The sequence below is a fragment of the Rhinolophus sinicus genome, linkage group LG06, assembly GCF_036562045.2.
Source record: "Rhinolophus sinicus isolate RSC01 linkage group LG06, ASM3656204v1, whole genome shotgun sequence".
Taxonomy (NCBI): Eukaryota; Metazoa; Chordata; class Mammalia; order Chiroptera; family Rhinolophidae; genus Rhinolophus; species Rhinolophus sinicus.
This window is the reverse complement of record NC_133756.1, coordinates 107,325,683-107,337,828: the sequence shown is the minus strand read 5'-3', so window position 1 is coordinate 107,337,828 and position 12,146 is coordinate 107,325,683. Positions and strand designations below refer to the sequence as shown.

The 12,146-nt window shown below is 34.4% G+C and overlaps 1 protein-coding gene across 6 annotated transcripts in view; it reads right to left on the bottom strand.

The window, feature by feature from the left end:
- The window catches only part of GRM5 (glutamate metabotropic receptor 5), a 456,294-nt gene that overhangs the window by 352,938 nt on the left and 91,210 nt on the right, over positions 1-12,146 (bottom strand). The gene's annotated exons all lie outside the window — the stretch shown is intronic.

Genomic DNA, 12,146 nt, shown 5'->3' with positions numbered 1-12,146 from the left:
TTGTTTTGGGTTTTTTTCTTTTTTTCTTTTTTTGCTGCTAAAGATATTTCAGCAGCCATTTGCATGTGACCTTTGTAATGTGGCATCCTGCCTTTCAAGGTTTCAAGAGAAATATTTCACCTAAATGTGCATGTCATGGAGCAAAGCCTTCTATAAACAATACTGAAAGAAACACATTATGGTTTATGTTAATTCAGTCTTTTGGATCATAACCGCTGTAGACAAAGTTACTGTTCAGAGAATGGTTATCCACAGGCAGTTCAGCTGTTGTTAAGACTTAGGTTCACATTCTGGCCATTTCTCAGCAGATTTAGTCAATATAAGTATGAATCCACAATTTAGCTAAAATGCTTCCCTTCCCAATTGAAGAGCAAAGAAAGCTCAATAGCAAATTGAGTGGTACTCTCCGTGAACAGGACCAAAAATGTCCATTTAAGATGTAACAATGAAGACCTAAAAGGAAATCAATGCAGGATTCAAGAACCTGCTGGCAAGTTCATGAGCACCCCAAAATGATACAGTGACATCTGATACTTTATAGTGATTATTGAACACAATGTTATAAAGGGTTTTACCAAACACTTCTTTGTAAGGTCCCTCAGGTAAGTAAAGCCAGTGTTATTGTTTTCATCATAATGTTATATAAAGGAAAAATGAGGCCCAGAAAGAATAAAAAGTTGATGCAAGATTAACAACTTAGTACTATAGTCAGGTCAAACATTAAAGTCTAACATTGCCCAATAGTACTTTCTGCAGTGATGGAAATGTTCTATAAATCGGAGCTGTCTGATTATCTGTGGCTCCTGAGAACTAGAAACGTGACTAGTACAACTAAGGAACAGAATTTTTCATTTGTTTAATTTTAATTAAATCATATTTAAATAACCACATGTAGCTAGTGGCTACCATATTGGACAACAGAATACTGGTCAATTCCTTTTCGCTCTGTCTTGCAATCACCTGATTGATTTTGCCCTCCCCGTAGGGAGCTCAGTCTGCTTCTCATGCTGGTTCCGCTAGCCTCACGGCCCAGTGGTGTGCATGGCGGAAAAGGCACTGCAAATGGGAGAAAGCAGGAACATTTAATGGCAAAAGCAAAGGGTAGAAATTTAACAGGGTGAAGAGAAAGGACTCATTATTAGGCCTTTCAAAAGAACACAATATATAGAAGTACTTTCCCGTTTACTTAGTTTTGGAAAAACGTACACAAATTTTATAATGATTTATGCATGGCTTTTCTCACACTTTAACTGCATATTACAACAACGACAAAAGCCAACAGGCAAGTAATTTTGTACTGGTTTTACAGAGAATAAGCTAAAGCCAAGATAAGGTAACTGGTTCAGTTACGCAACCACAAGGGGTGCAATATTACGAGTCTTTAAGAATGGAAAAGATAGAGACAATCTTTTAAATCTCCTATATACAATATTTCAAAGACAATCTTTTAAAATCTGCTAAAATATTTCAAACAGTGCACCTTACGTTATAGAGTTCTACATTTTTCACTGCTGTGCATAGATGATAATTCTGAAAAGCCTTATGTCAAATATTCAAGATTAACAATAACAGCTAATCATGAGTATTTGTATTTAATTATGCTATCTTGAAAATCACTAAATTTTGTATATGATGTGCCTATCTCTCAATAACTATAACTATATATACAATTATAATATACACAACTATAAAATTAAGAAAAGTCTGCATTCCCCAGCATGTAAAACTAATTTGCTATGTTTCTTCCTCCACGCTCAACTCCATTAGCTTAAATGCCTGTATTCTTTCTATCAAATTTTTTCATATTTCACCTACACTGCAATCACACCTTTGTTCCTCTCCACGTCCCAAATTTACCCTGAACTTTCTTGCTTTTCTGCCTTTCTGTGTGGCATTTTCTCACAGTGCTCTTCCCACCTGTCCTCCACCTACTCAATCTTACATTTTTCAGAACCTAGATCAAATGCCTCCCAGTACAGAAAAGCTTTTCTCTCATCAGAATTCATCACTCCTTCCTCAGTACTTTCTTAGCAGTCTGACCTTGATATTATGTTTTATATAATACATATATCTCTAAAAGTTCTCGTTACTAGTCAGTAGTCATAAAACACCTTGAGTTGAAGACCATTTGAATCCCTCCACAGTGCCTGCTTATAAAATATGCCAATGAAAGGCATTATTTTTTAAAAAATGAAGATGTGAAAATTGCATTTGTGTTTCATCTGTTTTTGTCTTACTGATTCTAGGCCATCAGTTTCACAAAACAGCATTAGAAGGAAACTCAGTCCTGGACTCAGGCATTCCTGATACTACTCACAAGTGAAAATGTGTAAGTGCGTAGCTTCGAGTAGTAGCAGGTTAACACAGGATCCCTTCAGCTTGATAATTTTGTCAGAATAAATAATCACCTAACACTTTGCTTTCACACTCTTTACACATAAAAACTAGAGTGTTCAGAATGCAACTGAACAGAATTTTTAAGTAAAGCAGTCAGAGAATAAAATAAATCTTAGTGATAAGTGGCATTTATCATAATAAAACTTATTCGAATTAAGTGAATTATTTTGCTGCCCAGTCATTAATCTAAAACATATTTTACCATGATTTGGTAAGCATTTTATTTGTTTATTCAACAAATATTCATTCAGTATACATTACATGCAAGGCACTGTGCTAAACTAGAGGCTTATTATAAATTTTACATTGTCCTTGTTCTCAAGAACTTACAGTCTGATGAAGGAAGCAGAATGGCATAATAGTTAAAAACACAACTTTAAAATACACCAACTTCCATTTCTTTTCTGGCTTGATTAATTATTTAACTTTGGGTAATTCTCTTAGCCTGCCTCTCTTGAGCCTATCTCTTCATCTGTAGAACGGAGGACACTAAAAAAAACATACCTCATTGGGTTAGCGTGAGAATTAAGTAACGCAATATACATAAACACATACAATACTTAGTCCAATGTTTGGAATTTAATAAATGCTCTGTATTATTAGTAATACTTGCAATTCAAGGTGAATCGTTCTATGACCAAGGAATACAGAGTCTGATATGCAAATGTGAAAGAGCAAGGATTTCATTCTGTCAGAGTGAACCGGAGACGTCTTCTCAGAGGGAGGGATGTTAGAAGCAAGACTTGAAATGTGAGTAGGAATTTTCCAGGTGACATCACTGAGAAAGAGATGGGTGTTTCACATTAAGGACACATTCTCAGAGTAATATATCCTGAGATCGGTAAGCAGCACAGTATGGTTGGAGCAGAAGCATATGGAGAAGAGCCTATAAAGCGTGGCAAAGGGATCCAAGAAACATTCAGAAGAGGAGGCCTATGAATGGATTTCCATTTGGTAATAAGCAGTATGGCTATAGTTTATAAAACACATTTTAGAGAGCTGAAGTTTTAAATGAGAAAACAAGTTGGGAGTTTATTTTGATTATTCCAGGGCATAGATAACAAGATTTTGAACTTAGCTATAGACTACATGGATGGAGATAAGGAAAGGATGAAGAAGGCTCAAAATGAAGTAGTGATTGGTAATAGGTGCTGAGATATTGCCACACTATCACACTAGAAGAAACTACATTCCTCAAGTGGTGTTGCTCTGCAAGGAAAAGTCAATTGAAGGGGTCAACAATTTAAACTTTAGTAACACAAAATGAAAATTTAAAAATGATTGCAGCAATTTTACAGGGAAAAAAATAGTAGCATCCTATTGAAATAAATATATCCAGAAATATATCAATGACTCTATTACAGAGAAAGACATGTCTAAGAAACTGGTAAATTTATGTAAATGTTACCAATAATAATTATTCAGCTTATGCAATTTTAATGTTCAGATACTTAACACCTGAAACATGTCTCTAAAATTAGCTTTAATTCACATGAATATGTTACTTTTAGAAATAATTTTGTTTCGTGCATTTAAAATTTTGAAATTTAAGTTTTAAAATGTTAAATCCCAGAGTACATCCAGTTTTATAGGTGTGAACTGATAAATACATACTACTCATGTCAAACTGTAGCTCCTTTAAAGCAGCTTTGAGATACTCTATTTTGGGAACAAATGAAGAGACTATACTCCCCATAATGGACACACACAAACACATACATACACAGTTTCTCCTCTTATTTGGGATAGTGTTGAGGTCTTGACCTTGGCTGATTCAGCCAGAGACATAGAGCTCTGGGTTAGAACCACTGCCCAGCCAAGAAGGAAGAAATGTGATAAGAGTTCAGTGTATTGCCATCAATCATATTACTGACTTTTGTGCTTAGATGAGATGAGGTAGAATAAATCATAAAAGCAAATAAAGACTTTGTGACAGAGAAAAAAATACAGCTAGAACTTGGATAGATTTTCTTCTCTTAGTTTCCATAGAACATTTTGAACTCAATTTAAAATATGGTGTTCAATAAAGGCTTCAATGATAACATTCAAGTAAATATCTGGAGAAGGGAAAGAGCAATCCACGCAGACTGCAGGAGTGAATGAAACATGTTCTAAGTAAAGGGAACTTCACTTGCAAAGGACCTGAGACCATCTTGGGCTTCAAGTTTTGGGGGAAGAGCAAGTAGACCATTTGCCTAGAATAAAATGCAGAAATGGGTCATATGGTAACTTATTCTTAATTTTCTATGGAGCCTCCATACTATTTTCCATAGTGACTGTACCAATTCATATTCCCACCAGCAGGGTATGAGAGTTCCTTTTTCTCCACAACTTCTCTGACACTTGTTATTTCTTGTCTTGTTGATAATAGCCATTCTAAAATGTGAGGTGATATCTCACTGTGGTTTTGATTTGCATTTCCCTAGTAGCTAGTGATGTTGAGCATCATTTCATATATTTGTTGGCCATTATATGTCTTGGGAGAAATGCAGCAATCCCTCTTCAGGGTATCTACCTGAAAATTTTAAAAACATATACTCATAAGGATATATATATATATATCCCTTAGTTCATTGCAGTTTTATTTATGGTTCCAAGACATGGGAACAACCAAAGTATCCTTCGATAGGTGATTTGATAAGGAAGTTGTGGTACATATAGAAAATGAGATGCTACTTAGCCATAAGATAACACGAAATATTGCCATTTGTGACAACATGGATGGATCTTGAGAATTTACTGCTAAGTGAAATAACTCATACAGAAAAAGTCAAGGACCATATCATTTTATTCACATGGGGGACATAAAACTGAAAGCAACAAATGAACAAACAAGACAAATAAACAAACAAAACCTCAAAAAATTTGGGAATGGGTGAAATGAAGGCACAGGGCCAAAGAAGTAGGAGGGCTCAGAATGTGTAGGTCAATTTACATTTACTATGAATGAGTTTGGGAACTATTGAAAGGTGATAAACAGAGCAGAGACATTATACAATCATTACCACAAAACAATCGTTACCTGTCAGGCAGTATTCTAAGTACTCTATGTAAGCTCACCTAATTCCTACAACAACCCTATGAAGCAGGCACATTATAAGAATATTAGTAAATAACTTCAACTTGATTTGCTAAAAGAGATTTCATGTGTTCTCATCACACACACAAAATGTGAAAAGTGACGAAATGAAAAATTAATTAGCTTGACTATAGTAATCCTTTCACTATGTAGATCATCATTACGTGTACATCTTAAATATAATTTTTATAATAATAAAAGTATATAGTTTTTACTTTAAAAAGAATGTTGCTGCATATTAAAAGGGCTTTACGGAGTTCTTAAGACTGACTTTCTGAACCACTTTTAGACACAAAGTTTTCTAGGAAGGAGCATCCACTGCTAGCTGAAGTTGATTTCTGGTTTCATGCTTCATACAACAGAGCTAATTTCTAATTTGAAAGGATCCCACTGTATGTTGAGAATAGACAGTAGCAGAATAAATCTGGATGAGGAAGAAGATTTGGTAAAATCACAATGTTCAAGAATTTGGGATATTCAGGGAAATGTGAGATATGAAGATGTTTTGGTTGATTTATCCTGGATTCTTCATCACTGCTGGTGACCAGAGTTAGTTGCATTTGATAACATGGGGCAAAGACAGCAGTAAAGAAGTCCAGCAGAAGTGTACACTTGAAACCGATATAATTTTACTAATCAATGTCGCTTATAAATTTAATAAAAATTAAAAAAAAACAAAAAGTCCAGTAGAATGAGAGCACACATTTGAAACCAAGTGATCCGATGGGATTCTAGTTAGTATAAACAGTAAACCCAAAGCAGATTCACGTAAAGTCTCTTGTTATTTCTAATTCCAGTGCTGTATGAAAAAAATATATATCCTGGATATACTAAAGCAAACGAGTCAATAGATACTGGCATTTCTATGATACTGATATGTTGCCTTACAGCTGCCAAACTGTTTGTTCCCCCGCTGTCTTCTCAGGATTTCACAAGGGAGTGCCTCAGCAAACTGAGGCCCGATGGAGAGATAGCGGAAAAGCTCCCTTGAGCGTAAGTCTCAGCAAACTGAGGCCTGATGGAATTATATCGGTCCCTCCCCTTCAATGGATTCCTTGGAGATGTGCGTGTGTGTGAAAGTGAAGTTCAGGCTGGAACACAATGGGAACTTTCAGCCAGCAGGCTACTAACAAATAGATCTTGAGATTAACAATCATTACCTCTTTAGAAGTTTACCAATAAAAACTACATGTTGGCCTGATTTGGGGTTCAGTCCCTCAGACTGTTCCCCTTGGCCCGTGCTTCAATTCGATCCCTGGCTCCTGTCTTTTCTTAACCCTGCACCGCCCTTTTCCCTCCCCACAACCCATGTCGTACTGGATGCAACACTGATAAAGATACTGATACGGCACAGAGAGATTAGACCATATACACTAAATGATACATAGCTCGTAACTGGTAGAGTTTGGATTTGAACCCAACTTGTGTTAGACTTTAGGGCCTAAATAACTCTACATTATACTACTAACCCTTAGATTTATAGTTACTCAGGAACCTCTGGATCTCGGGTGTTAAATGACCTAAACACATAAATCAAGTCGAGTTAATCTAGGAGGTTTGACTGGAGCTGGGTAGCATGAGAGGAGAACATGAGACTATATAAATTTATATATATAAATTCACTGTTTTAGAACAGTGTTCTTAGCATTGAGATAGGTAGGTAAACAAATAGGTTCAATGGACAAGCACTTCAGTTGTTCCCAGTGACTTACTTTTTTAAGTGAAAACAACTCAGTCAAGTTGTCCCCAGAGAAATGTTACAGCATTTAAAAAATGTTTTGCTTATTTTCAGAATACTGGCAAATCCAAAGAAACGCAGCAGCCAGGAACTGAGGCTGCCATTTGCAACTGTGCCAGCGTCAAAGTCACCATCTGTCCTTGTGCCATTCATTCAACTGTTTTGAGACCAAAATTTTTTTCCACAATTAAATGGAACTCTTGTAACTTATTTATTTTTACTGTTAGATTTGTAAGATAATTTGCTGTTTAATAAGAAGTATGGATAAGACGTTATCATCCCCTCTCTACCAAAATAATCATTCTTCTCTTTACCTCTGAAACTCTAACATAACCTTCCAATACTTGTTTGGCTCTTCATGATTTTTCTCTTTTTTCAGTTCTTCATAAATTTATCATCCGGCACTGAGCATCCTCTTCACTTAAATGGTGGTTATTATTTAATGTATATGCTTTATCTACCAAGAGTAACTGGGAGATCCTAGACGGCAGAGACAAGATTACATATACATATATACATATATACATATATACATATATATACATACATATATATTTACATCTATGTATATATGTATATGTATATATACCCACATATACCCATGGATCAAATGCTGTGCAGGAAACGAGTTGGCTGAGTATTTGATGAAAATAATGATAACTGTAGTAGCATTTACTGTTTATGGAGAATATGCTTTTTACTAATCACCTTATATAATACCTTATTTTATCCTCACAAAACTTGCAAGGTATTTGTTATAATTTGATTTTAGAGATGAGGAAATTAAGATGCATGGAGTGTAAGTAACTTTGGAAAATCAGTGAAAATGGCAAAGGTATGATAAAAAGAAAATCCAGGCTTTTCTATCTCCCAAACTGATGCAGCATGGCAGAAGTGTCAATTCAGATATATGTGTCTGTAGGTTCCATTCACGATTCATTCACTGATATACTTATGAATCCATTTATCCATCAATTTAATGATTCATTCACTCACCCACTTTCCCTTCTATCCATATACTAATCCATTCATCCAGTCATCTACTCATGCACTTACCCTTCAATCCATCTCTTCAAACTTCCATTCATCTAACCATTCATGAACACACTAAACAGTCCATTCAATCATTGATCTATTCACATCCAATTATTCCCTAAATCTTTCATTAATTTCCTCACTTAGCTGTATGTTGAACCCCTTGCAAATGTGTTCATTTATTCAGTTAGTTACCCATTTATTAATTTACTCATTCTTAATTCATCGGTCCATTCTCTAACTCACATATTCAGCTATTAATTAAAAATACATTTATTCCTTACCATTGTTGAGCTTCTTATCTATAGTATATCCTTGCTAGACACATAGAATACCAAATGAGTAAGGCACAGTCTCCGCCCTAGACTATTTTACAATCTGATTTAAGGAATCAGTGGAGAAACCAACTTTGTAGTATGGAGAATGGAGGTGGTTCAATAAAAACTTCTCAGAGTAAGTGATATACAAATGCAGTTTGAAAAGAAACATGAGTTGACCAGTTGGAAAACAAGGGACACAGTCATTTCAGGAAATGAAAAACAGGAAAGCAAACGCAAATTTGCATTCAGTAACAGCATATATGTGGCAGATTGTTAATCTATCCCCAATTTCATTATGCCATTCTCTTTGACAGGAATAAAACCATTGATTAATAGCTAGGCAAATAGTTATCCAAAATCAAATTTACATTTGCCACTCTCTATTGTAGTTAGATATTGTCATTTACATAAGTTTGAATAATTGAATATGAGCAGGAGTGATGCATGCACATCCATAATATATTTTAAATGGAAAAATTATATCCTTCCCTTTTATCTTGCTATTGGCTGAAATATCATTGTATTATTGAGCCATCTTGGATTGTACAGATAAAAGCAATCTGCTAGAGGTGGTAGAGTAATATGATAGAAAAATCCAAGACCCATGATGGCTGAGCTTTTGAACATCCTTTAGCTTGAGCTTTCACCTTCTATTTTATTCAAGCCACTTTTCATTTAATAATTCATATTTTTAATGGTATGTGAAGTTATATTCTAAACAATTTAGACTTGTTTATTTAAAATGAGATTATTTTACAGAACATAAAATATGTGGTCTTGTCTTTGAGTTAATGGAGTAGGCTGTGAAGACACAGATAATACATTCTGGGAAGTCCATGACTCTTAGTATGTTGTAAGAAATATTTGGTAAAACTTGCCCCAATACCTAGAAAGAAGACCAGTTCCTGAGAGAGTCTATGCTTAAGAGGAAATGATTGGAAATATTCAGAATATTGGTATGTATCAGGTTCTTCTTTAATAGTTTAGTAAGGGCCTAGAAGAGAGGGATGATTTGGGCTCAAGCTAAACAGATTGCACAGATTGAGAGCTGTACAGATGTACTAAAGGAGGTACTCTTTATATGCAGCTTGCAATCTGCACTGATAGAGAGTCCATCAATGTAGTCTAATTTGTAGTCTCATGGATTGGAAAGGTGAATTGATTTTTCTTTTTCTTTTAGATTGGAAAAGTAATATAGTAACCTTCAAAAAAGCACCTTAGCTGGAGAAAAGACTATGGAACCAAACCTTTTTAATTATAAAATGTTAGCCAGACATTGGAGACACTACAGTAGCAAAAAATCAAATTAAGGGTACTATCTTCCCATCCAAAGCTGTTGTTTCAGATGATCCACTATAACTGTCATTGTTTTTGAGAGACTGTAGGATAGACAGGATTTATAGAGGATTAAAAAAAAAATCAGATTTTCTAGACTTAAAACTGTACTACATTCCATATTTTTCTCAGGGATGTAGAGAGCTAGAATATGTACTATTCCCAATCTAACAACAAAAATAAGCAAGGCAAACATTAAAATCACAAATATTGAACTCATCAGTGTTGTGGTTACAGGGCAACAAAGTGGCCCCAAATCCACAAATGGAGAGATACCTGCAGAAAGAAGTGAAATATAATAATTTTCCAAACTTATTGACAGGCAAAGAGTCACAGATCCAAGAAGCTCAGAACAACAAGCAGGATAAATACCAAACATACAGTACATAGTCACACCATATTGAAGCTGCTGAGAACCAAAGACAAAGACAATTTCTTCAAGATAGCCAAAGAATAAGGTCAAATTATGTACAGTGGAAAAGTAATAAAAATTATAGATGACTTCTCTTCAGAAATCACACAAGCTGGAAGACAATAAAGTGACATTTTTAAAGATCTGAAAGAAAAAAAAAACACACTGAAAATTTACATTAAAAATGCATAGTTGCGTATATACACAATGGAATACTATTCGGCAGTAAGAAAAGATGATATAGGAACATTTGTGACAACATGGATGGATCTTGAGAGAGTAATGCTGAGCGAAACAAGTCAGACAGAAAAAGCAGAGAACCATGTGATTTCACTGATATGTGGTATATAAACCAAAAACAACAAAAGAACAAGACAAACAAATGAGAAACAGAAACTCATAGACACAGACAATAGTTTAGTGGTTGCCAGAGGGTAAGGGGGGTGGGGGGTGGGGGGTGGGAGATGAGGATAAGGGGGATCGAATATATGGTGATGGAAGGAGAACTGACTCTGGGTGATGAACACACAATGGGATTTATAGATGATGTAGTACAGAATTGTACACCTGAAATCTATGTAATTTTACTAACAATTGTCACCCCAATAAATTAAAAAAAAAAAATTAAAAAAAAAATGCATGGTTGCATAGTTACCCAAGAGTAGTCAGAGAAAGAAGAAAAATGAAAGAAAGAACAGATGGAATAAATACAAAATACCTAGCATATTTGTAGATATTTATCCAACTATATCAACAATATCATTAAGTGTGAATGTTCTAAACACACCAGTTCAAAACAGTGAGATCGGATAAAAATCTAAGGCATATAGTTATATGCTATCTACAAGAAATTACCTTGAAATATAAAGACTTACATATGATAAAATTAAAAGGATTAAACGAGATGTAATAAACAAACACCAATCAAAGAAAGTTGGCGTAGCAATATTAATACCAGACTAGGTAGAACTCAGAACAAGGGATATTATCAGAAATAAAAAGTTACATAATAGGGTCATTTCTCTTAATTGTGTATGCAATGAACAACATAGCCTAAAAATATAATGCATAAAACAAAAACTGTTAAGTACAGAAAGGAGAAGTAGACAAATCCACAACGGTACTTAGGCACTTCAGTACTCCTCTCAATAAATTATGTAACAAGTAGGCCAAAATATCAGGATGTTTATAGAAGACCTCAAAAAACTAAAACCTCCAAAAATAACCAATTTCACCTAATTGACACAGCATACAACACTTTACCCCCCAAACAGCAGAATATACACTGTTCTCAAGTACACATGGAACCTTCACCAAAATAAATTACATATATTGAGAAATTCAATAAAACTTAAACTTTACAAATGTAAAATTCATACAAAATATATTCCTGGACTATAGTAGAATTTAACTGGAAATAAATAGCAAAAAGATATCTGGGAAATCCCCAAATATTTGTAAACTAAATGATAGACTTCTAAATAATATAAGGGCTAAACAGGAAGTCTTAAGAAAAAAAAAAATCAAAGTGAGTGAATACATAAAAAAGACATCAAAATTTGTAAGATACAACTAAATAAGTTTCTCAAGATAAACTTATACCATGAATGCTTACCTTATAAAATAATAAATATCTTAAATTGATAATCTGTGCTCCCGTTTAAGAAATTAGAGAGACAAATTCAAACCAAGCACAAGGAAGGAAATAATAAAGTTATGAGCAGAAATCATTGAAATTGAAAACAGAAAGCAACAGAAAAAAATCAAATCAAAAGCTGCATATTTGGGAAAAAAATGATAAAACCTTGCTAGACTGGTAATTAAAAAGAG